The sequence below is a fragment of the Cervus elaphus genome, chromosome 4 (assembly GCF_910594005.1).
Source record: "Cervus elaphus chromosome 4, mCerEla1.1, whole genome shotgun sequence".
Classification (NCBI taxonomy): Eukaryota; Metazoa; Chordata; class Mammalia; order Artiodactyla; family Cervidae; genus Cervus; species Cervus elaphus.
This window is the reverse complement of record NC_057818.1, coordinates 62,773,086-62,795,180: the sequence shown is the minus strand read 5'-3', so window position 1 is coordinate 62,795,180 and position 22,095 is coordinate 62,773,086. Positions and strand designations below refer to the sequence as shown.

Genomic DNA, 22,095 nt, shown 5'->3' with positions numbered 1-22,095 from the left:
CTTTAGACCCACTTGATTTCAGACTCCAGGATGTCTGTGTCTAGGTGAGTGATCACGCCATCCTGGTTATCATGGTCATTAAAATATTTTGTAGAGGTCTTCCACATAGTCCTGACACCTTTTGTTAAGATCTTCTGCTTCTGTAAGGCCCATACCGTTTCTGTCCTTTATTGTGCCCATCTTTGCATGAAATATTCCTCTGGTATCTTTAATTTTCTCAAAGAGATCTCTAGTCTTTCCCATTCTATTGATTTCCTTCCCATATAGGTCTCCACAGAGCAATGAGTAGAATTCCCAGTGTTTCAAGCATATTTTCAAAGTCTCTCATTTAGTTTCTCAAGAAATTATTAAGTTTATCGTATGTATAATGAGCTTCTTCAGATATTTTCCTATAATAATGTGTCCTTTATTCCATAAAGTGTCCTTCACTTTATGAATAGTTCTCTGTCAATATCTTTAATTATTTTTACATTGAAGCATCTAATAGAACATTCTTGGAAACATGTTTGACAAGAAGTGGGCGAAACAATTATTAGGCAGCTAGGATTTGTGAAAATGCTTGGTGTCTCCACTTCAGATGACTAAAAGCAAGAAGTAATCATTAGATTGCCTGTCTCCTCTTCATTTAGTGGTTCCTGTAGGTTCTCAGCACACTTCTCCCTCTGTCACACATTTCTTTGCCATCTCATTTTGTCCAGTTTTCTGCTTGTAGTCTCTGTTTTGAAGGCTACGGGCACCTCGTTAGTCATCCTTCTGGTGCCTGCAGCTTGGTGCGTGAGATTGGTCCAGATGTTTGTGCTCTGCTCTGTGATGGTTCAGGATTCCTCCACAAGCATCCCATTTATAGAGCCCCGTCCCTCACTCCCGTCCCCTCAGGATGTCTCCTCACTGCCAACTGCAGTCCTCTGCCTGGGTATGCTGTCCGAACCCCACATTTCAGCGCCCAGCCCTTGTCTGCAGCGGTGGACGTGCCTCTCAGGCTGGGTGGGCAGGGCCGGGGTCAGGCCCCCGTGTGCAGGTCTAACTCTGTCCTGCTGCCACACGCGGGTTGCCATGTTCTCTCCCACAGAGAATGAGGCTCTCCTCCTGTCCAAGCTGAGGTCCCCGACGAGGGGCTTCCCCGGATGTGGAGACCGCTCCTCACTTTCATGTCCCCCCAGGGCTGCAGGCCCCATCCCACGTCCTCTCCCCTTCCTTTTCCTTCTTCTTTCTCTCGTCCTACCTGGCTCAGCAGGAATGTATCTGTCCTTGTAGATTTCCAAGGGCCTCTGCTAGTGTCCAGCTGGGCTCTGTGAGAAGTGTTCCATTTCTGATGTATTCTTGATGCCTTTGTGGAGAGAGAAGAAGTCCATGTCCTCCTAATCCTCTGGCATGTTTATCCTCCCTTCTCTATTTCATTTTTGAACTAATGAAAGTTTCATCAGTTTTCTCTAAATCTTTAAGGATATTCCCTGGGAAGAGCAGGTAAGATTACTTATTATTTTCTATCTTTCAGGTGTGTCTCCACAAGACACCTGTGATTTGATGCCAGAGAAACCAAGGATAAAAGATTTGTATCCAAAAGCAAACCTAGGAATATATGAAAGATTTCACCTCAGAAATTTCAATTTAATAAAACACTGGGAAAAAAAAAAATAAAACACTGGGAATATATGAGGGCATATGAAAGACAGACATGTTTATATGGACATAAAGAAATTGAGACAGTGACACATGAGGCAAACATTAGTGCAAAAGAAATGAGCAACATGTGTCACATTGTGGAAAACACCAATTTCAGTCTTCAATATCTGCTGAGAAATGTAAGTTCTTAAGAAAAGATTCACCTCAGCTTGAGAAACATACATGTTCTCTGAAAGGAAACGTGGTATATTTGGAAGGTGATTTAATCTCTACTGCAAATACTCACTCAAACAATTCTGAACGTAGCCCTCATTTAAACATAGGTTCAAGCATGTCTGAACACCTGAAATGTAAAAATGAGGGACAAAACTCACCATATACTCAATTTGAGCGATCTGTGAGCAGGAAGTCATTATTCTTCCAGCAAAAGATATTTCCTCCATTCCACGATATATAGTGTTGATGATAATGGAAGAGATGTAGTCCAACCGCCATTGTTCAATGTACGTCATGATATAGCTAATACGGAACAGCTTTCCACGTGTAATAAAATTATTCAGGCCTTAAGTAAGAGTTCCAGCCCCAGTAATTATAAGGGTATTTATGGTGGATTGAGAAGGTATTCAAGCAATCAAACTGGGTATAAGGTTGAAGGAGACTCAAACCTTATGAAACATCAGGGACCCGAATCTTCACACAGGGATTCTAAAAGTAATAAATGCAGAAATATCTCTTATCAGATGTCAGTTCTTTCTCTAAAGATATTCACACCGGAGAGAAGACTTATAATTGTAGTGAATACGGTAAAGCTTCTAATCAGTCTTCAGAACTTGTACAACAGCAAACTATTCAAAATCCACAGAAAGGACACCAATGTAAGATACATAGGAAATTCTTTAATACCTCATCCAATCTAAGTAGATGTAGGAAAATTCATGCAGGAAGGACATCTTTCAAACATACAGAATGTGACAAAACATTTGTCCGTCACTCACTTCTTACTCAACATCAGCTTACTCACACTGGAAAGAAATGTTATAAATGTTCAGAATGTGGAAAAGCCTTTATTGCGAGTTCAAGTTAGTAAACATCACCGAATTCATATGGGGGAGAAGCGTTATAAGTGTACAGAATGTGGGAAGACCTTCATGAACAGTTCTGCTCTTACTAGACATCAGCGAATTCATACTGGGGAGAGACCGTATAAGTGTATAGAATGTGGCAAAGGCTTTAATGACAAACCGAAACACACTAAACATCTGTGAGTTCATACTGGAGAGAAACCTTATAAATGTACAGGATGTGGCAAAGCCTTTAATCAGAAATTCAATCTTACAATACTTCTGCGAGTTCACACTGGAGAGAGACTGTATAAGTGTATAGAATGTGGCAAAGCCTTCAATCACAAATCAATTCTGACTAATCATCTGCGAGTTCATACTGGAGAGACCTTATAAATGTACAGAATGTGACAAAGCCTTTAATCAGAAATCAATTCTCACTACACATATGCGAGTGCATACTGGAGAGAAACCTTAAAAGCATGAAGATTGTGGCAAAGGCTTTAGTCATAGTTGTCATCTCACTAAAGAGCTGAGAACACACACTGGGGAAGAAAACTAGGAATGGAAGAAGTGATGAAAGGTTTGCCATAAGCATGCATCAGAAAACTTGGGAGTTTACACAAGAAACCTACGAAAATGATGTAACAAATATGTAGAAATGTATTTAATCAAAATTCTAATGTAAAGAAACATAAGATACTGCATATTAGAAAATATTTCATCAATCCTCTTTTCTGAAGTTTCTCTGAAGGAGAATTACTATAGAGAGTACTCCATAGTTAAAACTCACAGAAAATGGATATATTAGCATGGATCATGAGATGAAGATTGACGTTTAGAAAGTTAGAATTATTAGCAATGTATGCTTGTTTATAATGATGTGATTTGAGATTATTAGAAGTGAATGTAATTCAATGCTCAAATAATCCATACTATGCTTCACTTCTATAGTGTGTATGCAAACATAGGTTTTGGATGGTTTATGCTTGAAAGATTAGCCTTTTCATATTGTGTTGCAACCATTTCTATCTATTCTCCAATAGAAGATGAAGGATACCATAATGTAAAATGGACAATGAACATCTAAATGGAGGTGTTTGTCATTGATGTGAAATATCGGGAGGTTGCCATGATGTAAGTGATCATGGAATGTCTTCAAGTATTAAAGGAAGACAGAAGTTGGTTATAAATTTTCAATAGGTCTATCAATTGATTTGAAAGAGGAACACCATTTCAGTTCACTACAATACTGATGTACCTTTCAGCACAAGTCATGAATATTACTTGACAGTGTTGCAATAAAGACAGCTTCTGGGATAACCTAGAAATGTATTGGAAACCCTTCCTGGAAAAGGCAGACAAGTACTGTGTATCAGGTTTACTAATTGTTTCCTAGGCTTTGTTTGTACACCATAAAAATCAGAAAAATGATATCTTTCTCTGTACTTTTGAAATGTATTTAATCATGGATCATATCGTGGATTATTAAAAGTTTTATGTCAACTATGTGTGAAATTTATACAAGGCTATTAGTAGAAGTGAATGGTTTTTAGTGTTTCAGTTGGTTGTAATGAATGAAGTGTTAACCCACAACCAACAGTAACCTTCACAAGAAACTGTGGAAAATTCTTAGAAAGATGGGAATACCGGATCACCTGACCTGCCTCTTGACAAATCTGTATAGAGGTCAGGAAGCAACAGTTAGAGCTCCACAGGGAACAACAGACTGGTTCCAAATAGGGGAAGGAGTACGTCAGGTGTGTATGTTGTCACCCTGCTTATTGAACTTATATGCAGAGTACATACTGAGAAATGCTGGGCTGGGAGAAGTACAAGCTGGAATCAACATTGATGGGTGAAATAAAATAACCTCAGCTATGCAGACGACACCACCCTTATGGCAGAAAACGGAGAGGAACTAAAGAGCTTCTTGATAAAAGTGAAAGAAGAGAGTCAAAAATTTGGCTTAAAGCCCAGCCTTCAGAAAACTAAGATCATGGCATCTGGTCCCATCACTTCATGGCAAATAGATGGGAAAAGAGTGGAAACAGTGGCAGGATTTAATTTGGGGGGCTCCAAAATCAGTGCAGATGGTGACTGCAGCCATGAAATTGAAAGATGCTTACTCCTGGGAAGAATAGTTATGACCAACCTAGACAGTATATTAAAAAGCAGAGACGTTACTTTGCCAACAAAGCTATGTCTAGTCACGACTATGGTTTATCCAGTAGTCATGTATGGATGTGAGAGTTGGACTATGAAGAAAGCTGAGCCCCGAAGAATTGATGCTTTTGAACTGTGGTGTTGGAGAAGACTCTTGAGAGATTCTACAAGGAGACTACAAGGAGATTCAACCAGTCCATCCTAAAGGAAATCACCCCTAAATATTGGAAGGACTGATGTTGAAGTTGAAACTCCAATACTTTGACCCCATAATGGAAAGAACTGATTTATTTAAGAAGACCCAGCTGCTGGGAAAGATTGAGGGTGGGAGGATATGGGGCAACAGAGGATGAGATGCTTGGATGGCATCACAACTCAATGGACTTGAGTTTGAATAGACTTTGGGAGTTGGTGATGGACAGGGAGGCCTGACGTGCTGCAGTCCATGGGGTTGTAATGAGTCAGACATGACTGAGTGTCTGAACTGAACTGAATGAAGAAAGAGACAGTATTCTTGCCTGGAGACTTCCATGGACAGAGGAGCCTGGCGGGCTACAGTGCATGGCTTTGCAAAGAGTCCAACACGATTCATCGACTAAGCACAGAATTGTCAACTGTATACACTGTTTCTATTAAAGACAGATCAAACCCATAGTTTTAATTTATTTTTATTAATCATGGAGCTGCTATTGGCACACGTATAGTAACCCTAAAATTGCATGTTTTCTGTAAGGTACTCCATGATTTCAGATCTATCTATGCAATTCCAGTCACTAGTTACATTAAACATCAGGTTTCATATGGCTTGGATTCAACAGTAACAATCGCTGTCACAAAAATTACGCTGTGACTTCCTTGGTGGCCCAGTGACTAAGATTCCTCCTTCCCAATGTGGGTGGCGGGTGGGGGAGGTTGGGGTTGAAGGCCTAGGTTTGATCCCTCATCAAGGAATTAGATCCCATATTCCACAAGTAAGATCCAGCACAGCCAAATAAATATTTTTCAAAAAGAATTACACTAAGATACATTAGGAGGCATTGGGAACTGACTTCTGGTTAGCACCTAATCTCTCTTTAATAGCTCCATTGAATTTTTTAAATTATTCCTCCTTCCTGTGTTGCTTTGGCCCTGGATTACTTTGAGTCAGAATACTTTCTTTTTCCTGTATAGTCAGCAACCCAGACTCCCCAAAGCACCTGTTTCTTGCAGATTCTTGCCCTCAGGCTGAAACAGAAACTACTCACTCGACATTCTCCCATTGCCCGGATAGTGGGTTCATGGTTCTGGTCACGGCAAGCTGCCCCTGTGACAGGGAGGGAGGCAGTCAGACCCCTAGATAAGGGCTTGTCATCCTGCGATTCACGTCTCCTCAGAACTGCAATTATCTTTTCACCTGTAGCTTCGATGTGACACAGGCTTGAGGAACTGAGATTTTATGTGAAAATCTTTATTGCTCAGTTGCTAGTGATAAAACAATATTTAAAAGTTTATGCCAATCATCTCCAAAGAGACTATTGAAATGTTTGAGGAAGGTTCTATTCCCCTTGGTCCCTGGAGACAGACAGGGATTCACATGGAAGCAGTAGGAAATACTGAGGTCTAAGAAAGGAAGGGAGTTTCATGTGTTTGCTTGTGTAGTTTGTCTCCATGAGACGTCTTTCTACCAAAAATTAGTTGACCACTGAACTGTGCCTCCCTTTAGATTATGAGTAGCAAAATGGAGCCAAAGTACTTGAGAAGGATTTTCAATTTGAAGGATTTTCAAAATGAGAGATAATTTCTCCATCTGTCATTTTATGGAGGTGAAATTTTCATACCGCATTGCCTGAAATGTCATAGAACTTCTGAAGAATTATCTTGAGGCAAATACTCCCTGTGTATGCTGTTACAACTCAATGTCTGTTACACAGAAATTCCCCCATGATTTCCACTGTAGTCTGCAAGAGCAGGTACACCTTAGTGCCAACTCCCTAGAGAATGTTCTCCTAGTTCTTAGTGACCAAAGTCATATTCAGAACCAGAGGTTCCAGCAGGGAACCGTGAGATTTGAGCTATTGATACTTTAATCATGAAAATCAGTATCAATATGCCCTACTTAGAATTTGTCCCCACTCACAGATACTTCAGAAACATATTTCGTTTTTATTCATAGCCCAAAGCATTTGGGATCCTAGTTCCCCTGCTAGGGAAGGAACCGCAATCACTGCATTGGAAGGTGGGGTCTTAACCATTGGACCACTGGGGAAGTTCCTAAGCACGTTTTCTTTAATAAGTAATTTATTAACTTGACATACATTTACCGTTATATTGTACTGATTAATGCTTTCTCTGTAAGAAATGATTGAATTTCAACTCTGACATCTTAAGTCCCCCCCACAGGGATTGAACGCACATTATCTGCAGTGGAAAGAAGCGCAGCGTCTTAACCACTGGACTACCAGGGAAGTTGCTAATCTCACATTTAAGGAGAAAGGTGTACTCTCTTGGGATCCAATTGTCTGTGGCACTCTCTTTTCCCTGTCTTGTTTGCTCTTCTCCAGAATATCCTTTCAGGGACTGGGTGAGGAGAAGGAGGTTAGGAAAGAAAGCCAGCAGAGGGGAAGGTGCTTGGGAAGGGAACGGCAGAGCAGTTGAGGTGTTCAATGCACCCCACTGGGCTAGTTTCCTGTCCAGCTTTAGCATAAAAAGTCCTGCTTCTTGGAAACTTGTTCAGTTCTGTTAGAAGGAGGGCAATCGGTTTCTTCAGCAGCAGCAGCACCAGCAGCGACAACAATTACCAGAATAGTCTTTGTATCAGCAGAATGTGGCAGGAGTAACGGCATATCATTTCTGTGATTATGTTATAGATGACACTGGATTCTGGTCTCCCTCTTTCTTTCTGGAATCACTTCCTAAGGGAAAAGCCAGCTGCTCGTTGTAAGCAGGTCTCTGGTTACAATTACTGAGGCTTCCTCCCAACGGATCATCTGAGGGATTGTATTCAACTTTTCAGCACTTACGAGACACCCATCTTCCCACACTTGCACAAAGAGCTGTTGAATTTTGCCTTTTTTCAACTTGCTGAAAATATCTCGGCTTCCCATCGAGGCGGCTCTCAAAATTCTTGCTCTTTTGCCTTAAGTTGTTAGAAACACTAACTTAGAACAGGCAGGAAGCAGCTCTGCTCCAGAGGAAATCAAAGAGATTTAAAGGCAGCGAAAAGCAGAGAAAGGAAGCAGAGTTGGGCAGAAGGACCAACAGAGCCCCAAATGGAAAGGGGTGGGGTGAGAGGCAGCAAGGCTCCACCCCCACTGGCCATTCTGACCGGTGTGAGGTGATATCTGCTTGTAGTTTTGATTTGCATTTCTCTAGTCATGAGTGAGGTTGAGCATCTTTTCCTGCGTTTGTTAGCCATCTGTAAGTCTTCTTTGGAAAAATGTCTGCTTAGGTCTTTCCCCACTTTTTGATTGGGTTGTATGTTTTTCTGTTATTGAGTCGCATGAGCTACTTGTATATTTTGTCCGTTGCTTCAGTTGCTATTGTTTTCTACCTCTCTGAGGATTGTCTTTTCACCTTACTGATAGTTTCCTTTGCCAACAGAGGTCCGTCTAGTGAAGGCTGTGGTTTTTCCAGTGGTCATGTATGGGTGTGAGAGTTGGACTGTGAAGAAAGCTAAGTGCCGAAAAATTGATGCATTTCAACTGTGGTGTTGGAGAAGACTCTTGAGAGTCCCTTGGACTGCAAGGAGATCCGACCAGTCCGTCCTAAAGGAGATCAGTCCTGGGTGTTCATTGGAAGGACTGATGCTGAAGCTGAAATTCCAATACTTTGGCCACCTGATGCAAAGAGTTGACTCATTGGAAAAGACCCTGATGCTGGGAGGGATTGGGGGCAGGAGGACAAGGGGACGACAGAGGATGAGATGGCTGGATGGCATCACCGAGTCTATGGACATGACTTTGAGTGGACTCCGGGAGTTGGTGATGGACAGGAAGGCCTGGCATGCTGTGATTCATGGGGTCACAAAGAGTCAGACACGACTGAGCGACTGAACTGAACTGAACGGAAAGTTTCCTTTGCTGTGCAAAAGCTTTTATGTTTAATCAGGTTCCACTTGTTTACTTTTGTTTTTATTTCCATTACTCTAGGAGGTGGGTTATAGAGGATCTTGCTTTGATTTACATCATTAAGTGTTCTGCCTCTGTTTTCCTCTAAGCATTTTTTTAGGTTTTGGTCTCATATTTAGGCCATTAATCCACGTTGAGTTTATCTTTCTGTATGGTGTTAGGAAGTGTTCTAATTTCATCCTTTTACATGTAGCTGTCCAGTTTTCCCAGTACCATTTACTGAAGAGGCTGCCTTTGCCCCATGGTATATTCTTGCCTCTTTTGTCAAAAATAAGGTTCCCATAGGTGCATATGTTTATTTCTGGGCTTTTTATCTTGTTCCATTGGTGTATATTTCTGTTTTTGTCCCAGTAACATACTGTACTGATGACTGTAGCTTTGTAGTATAATCTGAAGTCAAGAAGGGTGATTCCTCCTACTCCATTCTTCTTTCTCAAGACTGCTTTTGGCTATTTGGGGTGTTTTGTGTTTCCATATGAATTGTAAAGTATTTTCTTCTAGTTCTGTGAAAAATGACATTGGTAATTTGATTGGGATCTCATTGAATCTGTAGATTGTGTTTGGTTGTATAGTCATTTCCACAATATTGATTCTTCCTGCCCAGGAACATGGAATATCTCTTCATCTGTGTATGTCATCTTTGATTTTGTTCATCAGTGTCATAATTTTCTGTGCATAGTTCTTTTGTCTCCTCAGGTAGGTTTATTCCTAGATATTTAATTCTTTTTGCTGCAATGGGGAATGGGATTGATTCCTTGATTTCTCGTTCTGATTTTTCATTGTTAGTATATAGAAATGAAAGTGATTTCATTTGTATTGATTTTGTATCCAGGAACTTTGCTAAATTCATAAATTAGCTATAGCAGTTTTCTGATACTATCTTCAGGGTTTTCTATATACAGTATCATGTCATCTGCAAACAGTGAGAGCTTTACTTCTTCTCCGATCTGGATTCCTTTTATTTCTGTTTCTTCTCTGATTGCTGTCTCTAGGACTTCCAGAACTATGTTGAATAATAGTGATGAAAGTGGACTCCCTTGTCTTGTTCCTGATCTTAGGGGCAGTGCTTTCAGTTTTTCACCATTGAGAATAATGTTTGCTGTAGGCTTATCCTATATATTGATGTAGATTCCTTCCATGCTCATTTTTTGCATAGTTTTAATCATAAATGGGTCCTAGATTTTGTCAGAGTCTTTTTCTGCATCTATTGAGAGAATCATATGATTTTTGTCTTTCAATTTGTTAATATGGTATACCACATTGATTGATTTGCGGATACTGAAGAATCTTTGCATCCCTGAAATAAACCCAACATGATCATGGTGTATGAGCTTCTTGACGTGTTGCTGAATTCTGTTTGCTAAAACTTTGTTGAGGATTTTTGCATCTATGTTCATCACTGATATTGGCTTGCAGTTTTCTTTTTTTGTGTTGTCTTTGGTTCTGGTATCAGGGTGATGGTGGCCTCGTCGATAAGAGTTTGGAAGTATTCCTTCCTCTGCAATTTTTTGAAAGAATTTTAGAAGGACACACATTAGCTCTTCTCTAAATGTTTGATAGAATTCTCCTGTAAAGCCACCTGGTCTTGGGCTTTTGTTATTTGGGAAATTTTTGATCACAGCTTCAATTTCAGTGCTTGTAATTGGTTTGTTCATAATTTCTATTTCTTCCTGTTTGTGTCTTGGAAGACTGAACTTTTCTAATTTCATAATAATCTCTTATACCCCTTTGTATTTCTGCATTTTCTATTGCAACCCCACCTTTTTCATTTCTAATTTTGTTGATTTGATTCCTCTCTCTCTTCCTCCAATGCTCTTGCCTGGAAACTCCCATGGACGGAGGAGCGTGGTAGGCTACAGTCTATGGGGTCGCAAAGAGTCGGACACCACTAAGTGACTTCACTTTCACTTTCTCTTTTTCTTGATGAGTCTGGCTAAAGGTTTGTCAATTTTGTTTCTCTTCTCCAACCTGCTTTTAGTTTTATTAATCTGTACTATTGTTTCCTTCATTTCTTTTTCATTTATTCCTGCTCGGATGTTTATGATTTATTTCCTTCTGCTAATTTTAGGGGTTTTTTTGTTCTTCATTTTCCAGTTGTTCTAAGTGTCAGGTTAGGTTGTCTATTCGATGTTTTTCTTGTTTCTTGAGGTAGGATTGTATTGCTATAAGCTTCCCTCTTACAAATCCTTTTGCTGCATCCCATAGGTTTCGAATTGTCCTGTTTTCATTGCCGTTTGTTTCTAGAAATTTTTTGATTTCCCTTTTGATTTCTTCAGCGACCTGCTGGTTATTTAGAAACGTGTTGTTTAATCTCCTTGTGTTTGTGTTTCTTACAGTTTTTTTTTTTTTTCTTGAAATTGATGTCTAGTCTCATAGTGTTGTGGTTGGAGAAGATGCTTGATACAATTTCAATTTTCTTCAATTTACTGAGGTTTGATTTGTTTACCCAAGATGTGGTCTGTCCTGGAGCATGTTCCATGTGCACTTGAGAAGAAGGTGTCTTCCTCTGTATTTGCATGGAATGTCCTGAAGATATCCATGAGATTCATCTCATCTAATGTATCATTTAAGACTTGTGTTTTCTTATTTTCTGTTTTGATGATCTGTCCATTGGTGTGAGTGGAGTGTTAATGTCTCCTATTTTTATTGTGTTACTGCCAAATTCTCCTTTTATGTCTGTTAGTGTTTGTCTTATGTATTGAGGTGTTCCTATGTCGTGTACATAGATATTTACAACTTTTATATCTTCCTCTTGGAATGATCCCTTGATCATTATGTAGTGTCCTTCCTTATCTCTTGCAATATTCTTTACTTTAAGGTCTATTTTGTCTGATATGAAGATTGCTACTAAGCTTTCCTTTGCTTCCCATTTGCATGGAATATATTTTTCCATTCTCTCAATTTTGGTCCATATCTGTCTTTAGCTTTGAAGTAGGTTTCTTGTAGACAGCATATACATGGGTCTTGAGTGTGCATCCATTCGGCCAGTCTGTGTCTTTCAGATGGAGCATTTAATCCATTTACCTTTAAAGTAATTATTGATATATATGTTCCTATTGCCATTTTCTTAATTGTTTGGGCTTGATTTTGTAGATCTCTTTTCTTCCCTTGTATTTCTTGACTATACAAGTCTCTTTAACATTTGTTGAAAAGCTGGTTTGCTGGTACTGGATTCTCTTAACTTTTGCTTGTCTGAAAACATTTTTATTTCTCCACCAATTTTGAATGAGATCCTTCTGGGTACAGTAATCTTGGTTGTACATTTTTCCATTTCAGTGATTTAAGTATATCCTGCCATTCCCTTCTACCCTGCAGAGCTTCTGTGGAAAGATCAGCTGTTACATGTGTGGGGTTTTCCCTTGTATGTTACTGATTGCTTTTCCTTTGCTGCTTTTAATATTCCTTCTCTGTCTTTAGCCTTTGTTAGTTTGATTAGTATGTGTTGGTGTGTTTCTCCTTGGGTGTCTCCTGTGTGGGACTCTTTGTGTCACCTGGACTTGGTTGACTATTTCTTTTCTATGTAGGAGTAATTTTCAACTATAATCTCTTCAAAAAATTTCTCATACCCTTTCCTTTTCTCTTCTTCTTCTAGAACCCCTATAATTCAAATATTGGTGTGTTTGATATTCTCCCAGAGGTCTCTGACACTATCCTCAGTTCTTTTCATTCTTTTTACTTTATTCTGCTCTTCAGAAACTATTTCTGAAGATAAAATAGAACCATTTTATCTTCCAGCTCACTGATTCATTCTTCTGCTTCGCATATTCTGCTATTGATTTCGTCTAGAGCATTTTTAATTTCAGTAATTGTGTTGTCTCTATGTGTTTATTCTTTAATTCTTCTCAGTTCAGTTCAGTGGCTCAGTTGTGTCCACCTTTTTGCGACCTCATGAATCGCAGCAAGCCAGGCCTCCCTGTTCATCACCAACTCCCGGACTTTACTCAAACTCATGCCCATCGAGTTGGTGATGCCATCCAGCCATCTCATCCTCTGTCTTTCCCTTCTCCTCCTGCCCCTGACCCCTCCCAGCCTCAGGGTCTTTTCCAATGAGTCAGCTCTTCGCATGAGGTAGCCAAAGTACTGGAGTTTCAGCTTCAGCATCAGTACTTCCAATGAACACCCAGGGCTGATCTCCTTTAGGATGGACTGGGGGGATCTCCTTGCAGTCCAAGGGACTCTCAAGCGTCTTCTCCAACACCACAGTTCAAAAGCATCAATTTTTGGGCGCTCAGCTTTCTTCACAGTCCAACTCTCACATCCATACATGACCACTGGAAAAATCATAGCTTTGGCGAGATGGAACTTTGTTGGCAAAGTAATGCCTCTGCTTTTTCATATGCTATCTAGTTTGGTCATAACTTTCCTTCCAAGGAGTAAGCGTCTTAATTTCATGGCTGCAGTCACCATCTACATTGATTTTGGAGGCCCCCCAAAATAAAGTCTGACCCTGTTTCCACTGTCTCCCCATCTATTTCCCATGAGGTGATGGGAGCAGATGCTATGATCTTAGTTTTCTGAATGTTGAGCTTTAAGCCAACTTTTTCACTCCCCTCTTTCACTTTCATCAAGAGGCTTTTTAGGTCCTCTTCACTTTCTGCCATAAGGGTGGTGTCATCTGCATATCTGAGGTTATTGATATTTCTCGCAGCAATCTTGATTCCAGCTTGTGCTTCTTCCGACCCAGCATTTTAATTCTTCTAAGTCTTTGTTAATTGATTCCAGCGTTTTCTCTGTTTTTTTTTTTTTTTCTTCAAGGTTTTTCATCATCTTTACTGTCATTATTCTAAATTCTTTTTCAGGTAGTTTGCCTATTTCCTCCTCATTTATTTGGACTTCTGTGTTTCTAGTTGGTTCCTTCTTTTTTTTTTTTTTTTTTTTTTATTTCAACTACAGAGGGCAGGTCTTTATTCCCAATCCCGATCCCCCCTCCCACCTCCCTCTCCACCCAATTCCTCTGGGTCTTCCCAGTGCACCAGGCTGGAGCACTTGTCTCATGCATCCCACCTGGGCTGGTGATCTGTTTCACCATAGATAGTATACATGCTGTTCTTTTGAAATATCCCACCCTCACATTCTCCCACAAAGTTCAAAAGTCTGTTCTGTATTTCTGTGTCTCTTTTTCTGTTTTGCATATAGGGTTATCGTTATCACCTTTCTAAATTCCATATATATGTGTTAGTATGCTGTAATGTTCTTTATCTTTCTGGCTTACTTCACTCTGTATAATGGGCTCCAGCTTCATCCATCTCATTAGGACTGGTTCAAATGAATTCTTTTTAATGGCTGAGTAATATTCCATGGTGTATATGTACCACAGCTTCCTTATCCATTCATCTGCTGATGGGCATCTAGGTTGCTTTAGTTGGTTCCTTCTTTTGTGTCTTATTTCTCTGTCTTTTCATTATTTTTTATTTTAACTTACTGTATTTTGAGGTCTTCTTTTCTCAGGGTTCAAGGTTGAATTCTTTCTTCCTTTTGGTTTCTGCCCTCCTAAGGTTGGTCCAGTGGTTTGTGTAAGCTTCTTATAGGGTGAGAGTTGTGCTGAGTTTTTTGTTTGTTGTTTTTCCTCTGATAGGCAAGGGGAATGAGGTGGCAATCCTGTCTGCTGATGATTGGGTTTGTATTTGTGTTTTGTTTGTTGCTTGGATGAGGTGCCCTGCACAGGGTGTTCCTGGGGGTTGGGTCTTGTATTCAAGTGGTTTCCTTTGTGTGAGTTCTCACTATTTGATACTCCCTAGGGTTAGTTCTCTGGTAGTCTAGGTTCCTGGAGTCAGTGCTTCCATTCCAAACGTTCAGGGCTTGATTTCTGGTCAGGAAGGAAGTTTCCACATGTGATTTGTCATGACATTAAGTGAGGCTAAAACAAATACCCCAAGACAATAAACTCAAGATGAACTGCAGACAAATGGCAGCTACAAAGTCAGGCAAATAATAATTACAGTATGGAATATACACATGTGCATATACACCCAGGGGCAAAGTCAAAACAGCCCAAAAAAAGTAAAGTACAGTAGATTGATTCAGCCAAAAAAGGAAAAAAAGAAAACTGACCAGTTAAGAACAGAATTAACTAAAGCACAAACTTGAAATGAAAACTGAAGCAAGCTACCAAGGGGGGAAGAAAGAAATGAAAATAAAAGTAAAAAATATGTTGAGAGGAAAGCAAAGAAAGAGAAGAAAGAGTAGATATGCAAAGCTAAATAGAGGTAGATAATGATTTATATACATTAAGGATTAACTGCAAGTTGGAAAGAATAGTAGGAAAAGCAAATAAATAAATAAATGTAGAAAAAATCGTAATTTAAAAAATTAAAAAAAAGAGTGAGAGAGAGGGGAAAAAAAGTAAAATTCCACAGAACTGTTAAAGCCCAATGTAGAGGCATAGGTTTATAAGAATAAAAAATGTGACTGAAAAGAAAATAATAATAAACCTAAAACACTTAATAAGATTTCATAGTGCCAATGAAGTTGACAACTACAACAGATTGGGGGGGTGGGGGGCGAGGGGGATGGGGAAGAAAGAAAAAATTTCCAAAAGAATCTACAGAACAAGTCAAAACATAAGAATCATAAATATTTCTCTTGAGTCACTGCTGTCAGAGTCCTTTCCCTCGCTGGGAGTCCCAGTCGACCTCACCTCCCTAGGAGCATCCCTAGGATGCTCTCCCATACTATGCTGATCTCTGGACCAGATGTGGGATCTGCTCAGATTCGAATCTTGTCCTACTCTTGTGTGTTCTTGCCTTGAAGGTCCATAGCTATCAGAACTAATGCATTTTCTTCAGTGGATGCTCTCAATGTCCTTTTATATATTGCATGGGCAAGGTAGGCCTAGTTGATCATGTGGATTTAATCCGCAGCTTGTAGAGCTGGTGGGAAAGTTTTGGGTTTTCCTTAGGCACACTGCCCCCTGGGTTTCAACTGTGTTTTTTATCTCACCTCTGCCTGTGGGTTTGCTCCTGAGGCTACCCTGGAGGACTTGGGTTGCCCCGGTGAGGGCCAGCTGTGGAGGTGCTGCAGCTGCTTGGGTCTCAGGGGTTCTGGCAGCACCAGGTACTCAGGGGAGTTGGTGGCTGGAGCAGCAGGAAATGCAGTACTCTAGAAGGGTGTGGCAACTAGTATTGGCCAGGACACTCCAGTATTCTTGCCTGGAGAACCCCTGACAGACAAGCCTGCCAGGACACAGTCTACAGGGTCACAAAGAGTTGGACAGGACAAAATGACCCTGTGTGCATGGACACTGTTTTTTGGCCTGTGGCAGCTCTGCCCCAGTGAGAGTTGAGTGTGAAGGGGGCACAGGTGCTTGGCTTGCAGGGACCCTGTTGACGCCAAGTGTGGAGGGACACGAACTGCCTCCGCCGCAGGAATCAAGGCCCTGTCACAGTCTTTTTTTGAGGCTCTTGTAGCTGGCGATCAGCAGGCCTCTCTGGTCAGTCTTTCCCCATAGCTCTGCCTGTTCAGACACTTGGAGGGCTCCATTGCCTGGGGTCCTTCTCTGTTCTTCAGCGGGTCAGGCACATGGAGGGGCCGCCCTGGCTGGGGTCTTACTCTGTAGATCAGCGTGTCAGGCACTCAAAGGGGCCCCCTGGGTGGGGTCTTACCCTGTAGTTCAGAGGTCAGGCGCGATTGATGAGCCAGATTCTCTATTGTTCAGCTGCGGATGCCTGTGTGTGGGGAGAGAGAGACTATGGTGATGGCTCCACCTCTTATGTGTGACTGACTCAGCAGTTACCGCCTTGCTTCCATGGCTGCCTGACTTTCCTCTATAGGAATTTCCCACCACAGTCTCCCCCCTCACATCTCCTGGATCCCTCTCTCCGCAGTCAACAGCAGTCCTCGCCCTGGGATTGCTCTACAATCCCTAAACTCCAGCTCCCAGCCGCTGCACCTTCCAGGGCACCTGCATCCCTGTCTGAGGCATGCATGGCTGCAGCAAGGACTGTCTGATTCTCATTCCCTTTAGGCTGCCACAGATCACCTGTTTCACTCTCAGCCTTAACTGTTTCTTCTCTGACTCAGACAACTGCCCCATTGTGGGGAGCAGACCCCTGCTTCAGTTCCCCCACCCGCCAAGGGCAGGTCCAGTCCTACTAACACTCCTGTTTTCCCCCCAGTTCCTTGATCCTGTCGAGTTTTGCGTGGTTCTATATATTCCTTTCCACTGGTCAGGTACTCCTGTCCGCTCTCAGCTGGAGTTGTCCATGCACTTCTGTGTCTGAAGGTGTATTCCTGATGTATCCGTGGAGAGAGATGTATTCCATGTCCACCTACTCCTTCAATATCTTGTTCTCCTTCATTGTAGTTTTGATTTGCATTTCTCTAGTTGTTAGTGATGTTGAGCATATTGCATGTAGCCTTTCCCCATGTAAATGTTCCTTTTGGAGGATTAGGACTTCTGTCCATTTATTGAGTGGGTTGTTCGTTTCTTTGACATTAAACTTTCAAGTCATAAAACACATATGCAGTCATTCTATGCATATCACTAGGTGAAAGAAGCCCATCTGAAAATGCTACAGAAATTATGATGTTTACCATATGACATTTTATTTTCAGCAAATATAGCTATGGTTTTTCCAGTAGTCATGTACAGATGTGACTTGTTGTTGTTCAGTCACTCAGTAGTGTCTAACCTTTTGCAACCCTATGGATTGCAGCACACCAGAGTTCCCTGTCCTTCCTCATCTCCCAGAGCTTGCTCAAACTTTTCCCACTGAGTTGGTGATGCCAGGCAACTGTCCAAACCATAGTGTCTTCCCTGGTGGTCCAGGAACTAAGTCCTCTCCCTTGGATTGCTCCACAATCCTTAAATACCAGCTTTCAGAATCACCAATGCAGGGGGCTGGGTTCAATCCCTAGTTAGAGAATTAGATCCCACATTCCACAACTAAAATTTGCTGCTGCAGCAAAATCTCCCACATGGCTCCAAGATCTTCCATGCTACAAGTAAGACACAACCAAGCCAAAGAAATAAATAAGTGTAGTTTTTAAAAAGAACTATATCACTGGGGAGAATACTAAAGCAAGAAAAAATAACTTCAACATTTCATGCACACAGACATACATTAAAATATACTTACTAAGAGTATTAAAGTAAATCTATTCATGTCAATTAAAGAAATGAAGATTACTTTTAATGGATTAAAATATACACATCTACTTGTGAAGGATATTCTTTGTATATTTTAAATACCTTTAGCATGCAAACATACACAGCAGTATAAGGTAAGTTAGAGATTTTGGTTCTGACACTTTTCTTTATTGAAAAACTATCATTTCTGTTGAGCTGTATGTTTTGCCACAGTTGAAGATAGATTAGCACCAATATGATTGTTGTAAATATTTTGATGGAGAAGGAAATGTCAATTCACTCCGGTATTCTTGCCTGGCAAATTCCATGGACAGAGGAGCCGGTGGGCTGCAGTTCATGGAATCGCAACAGGCAGACATGACTAACGACTAAACCACCAGAACTAAATATTTTGAAAAAATACAAAAATGTGGTCAGAAGACTGTGTCTGTGATATGCACGTGGCGTGTACTGGAAACATCACACCTGGGCTTGAATAATGAAAATCGCCACTCCCAAAACCTGGTATCTGTAGTCAACACAGGTGAGTGTTCATTCTCTAAAGCAAAGAGAAATTAAGAAGATGGGGAGTTTTTCCATTAACTGAGTGTTTCCACACATTCCTTATTCCTTTTTTCCACAACCTTGTTTAAAGAGAGGAAAGAAGTATGAACTTCATAGCCTCATGATGTCAGAGAGAAATCTCCAGAACCAGTGGGCGTCAGATGTCATGGTGTAAATGGATCACATGAAAGATGCATTATCACTGCCTGGGCATTTTGGAATTAACAAGGAAATTATAACTTGAATCTAACATTTAAAAATGTCAATTTTATGCAAATTTCATTTCACGTATACACCCCTGTTTAGTATCCTAATAATGCATTTGAACTAGGAAGTCTTAGTAATGCAAACGACAGCATCTCCTAGTTTTCTTTTTATTTCTGAACATTTTCTGAAAAACTCTGGACCACTGAGTTGAGTCACTGGGCTTCCCAGCTGGCTCAGTAGTAAAGAATCTGCCTGCCAATGCTGGAGACGCGGGTCCGATGTCAGGGATGAGAGAACCCCTGGAGGAGGAAATGGCAACCCACTGCAGAATTCTTGCCTGGAAAATCCCATGGACAGAAGAGAGTTGGTTCTATGTATCATGGCACTTTCAGACTCTGTTTTAAATATCTATATTGCATCCAGGTGCTAAGTCATCACTGCATTTCCCAAAGTCCATAAAATCCCAACACCAAACCACATCCCAGTGGGAGGGATGATAGGAGAGACTCCCCATGCTGATCTCTCGCAAAAAGAATATTTTCAACAGTTGAAAGTCGTGGATTCACGTTGAGAATTCATCATGCTCCATAGAAAGTGAGGATGCAGACAATGGAGAAAAGGCTCTGGGACACAAGGAAGTAGTCTAAAGGGCTGGTCTTCACTATTACAAGAGGAAATGGAGAAAATTAAGATGATAGAAATGCCCGGGAAGACAAATTAGGAGCAGAGAGCTAAACGCTTGCAGATTCTCATTCCAGGCATTTCAGGAGGAAAAGCAGATGCAGCCCCAGACCCAGGACAGGATATTGACCTGAGAAGCTGCCATTTCCTCTTCTTCCTCCTGTTCTGTCTTCTCTGGGGATGTTATGCTGCAAACGCACTTCTGAGTTTTGAGAAAATACCTTTGAGGGCATCCACACAGCTCTTTAACCTGCAACCACCGCTCCTACAGAAAGAAGGACCTTGAAAAGCTGAGAAGACTGACCTATCCTGACCTGTCTCAGAAGAGATTCAGGAACAATCACTTCCTGCCTGGAGACTGGCCTGTGAACTTATTTCTTGATTATTCTCTCCACAGAGAGCCCCTAACACCCTGCTCACACAGACAATGTGAGGTGACTGACTTCCCCTGTCCAAATCCAGTGAGACCAACCCTGTGACCTCTCCTCAGACTGAAGCCAGGCCTCAGCGCTCACAGGTGGGCCAGAATCCACGTCCTTAACCCGAGCCTCCCCTCCCTACACACCACACTGATGCTCCACAGGACCAGCAGATAACTCTGTGGGGAGGTCATCTCCTAACACTGGGCACGTGATCCTGATGGGAAACCAGATGGAAACCACTTGGCTAAAGAGTCTTTCTGAACCATTTCAGTGAATAGAAACCCCTGGAGTTCAGGTTCCCACTCTAAGAAGTTATGCATCTGCAGGTCTACAGTGGGGCCATGAAAGGAGTCATCAGCAAATCCCCTGCTTGTTCTGATGTTTCTCCCTGCAATCCAACATCCAGGAGCCTTGAGGTCGACTCCCCAAATGCACCACACCTGAGACCTCTCTGTAGGGTAGGATTTAGGTCAGGAATTTCTGAGAGAGGTCAAAGCCAGAATCAGGCAGAAAAAGCACCCATACTTGGGGTTCAGCCTTTATACATGAGTGTGGGTGAAGTGCTCTGGGCTCCCTAGGCTGAGTTGGATTTCTCCATTCAAACAGAGACAAGCAGCATTCTGGTGAGCTTTGTGAGGGTGTCACTGAATGGAGGGCCTGTGAAGTTGAACCTGGGGTTCAGTAAGACTGCTGATCTCGAGGAAGGTGGCCTTCTAGTGCAGGTGCTCACAGGACTGGCTGGTGTGAGTTCAAGGAACCACAGGCTGCCTGCTCCCCAGACAGACGCTGAGGCAGCAACAGCATGGAGCAGTTCAGGGGAGCTCTCAACAGTACTCTGTATGATCCTTGTTATGAGAACCGTCACAATGTCTGAGTAGCTACAAAATGGGAGAGGAGATGCAACACAGAAATGATGAAAAATATATGAGGTTATGAGAGGTATAAAACCAGCAAGTAAACTAATTTCTACATATGCCATCTCTCTGTGCTACCAAATAGTTTGTTATGGTCTCTTCACTACAACCTTAAATAAGGTGGGAGAACTTAATGTTGCTGCTGGGTTATACTTCATTCATTGCCATCAACCAAAACACTACAAACCATTCACTTTTATTAATAGTCATGTGTTAACTTCACACAGTTGAAATAAATCTACAGTATGATCCATTATTAAATACACATCAAAAGTACAGAGAAAGATATTCATTTTCTGAAATAATGATGTGAGGGTTCTGATTTTTATGGCTTACAAACCAAAGCCTAGGAAACACTTAGCAATATGATATACACTAATTACATGTCTTTTCCAGGAAGGGATTCTAATACATCTCTGGGTTATCACAGAAGCTGTCTTTGTTTCAACATTGTTATGTAACATTCATGACTTGTGTTTATATTATAAAGATCCATCAATATTGCAGTGAAAAGTGATTGTGTTCTTACAAATCAAATGATATAACTATTGAAAATTTATAACAAACTTCTGTCTTACTTTAAGACATGGAAAGATTCCATGATCACTTGCATCATGGTAACCTCCAGGGATATTTCACATCAATGACAAACACCTCCACTTAGATGGTCATTGTCCATTTTACATTATGGTATCCTTCATCGTCTAATGGAGAATAGATAGAAATGGTTGCAGCTCAATATAAAAAGGCTAATCTTAGAAGCATAAACCATTAAAAACCCATGTTTGCATACACACTAGAAGCAAAGCATAATATGGATTATCTAAGAGTTGTATTGCATTCATTTCAAATAATCTCAAATCACATCATTATAAATAAGCATACATTGCTAATAATTCTAACTTTCTAACCATCACTCTTCATCTCATGATCCATGCTAATATATCCATTTTCTGTGAGTTTTAACTATGGAGTACTCCCTACAGCAATACTCCTTTCAGAGAAACTTCAGAAAAGAAGTATTGATGGAATACTTTCTAATATGCAGTCTCTTATGTTTATTTACATTTGATTTTTTATTAAATACTTTTCTACATATTTGTTACACCATCTCCATAGGTTTCTTGTATTAAACACTCATGTTTTCTGATGTATGTTTAGGACAAACCCCTTCCGTCACTTGTTCCATTACTAGGGTTTCTCTCCAGTGTGTGCGCTCAGCTGTTTAGAGAGACAGCCACTGTGACTAAAGCCTTTGCCACATTCTGCACATTTACAAGGTTC

General features: G+C 40.9%; 1 protein-coding gene and 1 pseudogene across 2 annotated transcripts in view; both read left to right on the top strand.

The window, feature by feature from the left end:
* The window catches only part of LOC122689813 (zinc finger protein 345-like), a 123,749-nt gene that overhangs the window by 24,712 nt on the left and 76,942 nt on the right, over positions 1-22,095 (top strand). The gene's annotated exons all lie outside the window — the stretch shown is intronic.
* Positions 1-22,095, top strand: part of LOC122692852 — a 100,966-nt pseudogene that overhangs the window by 22,762 nt on the left and 56,109 nt on the right.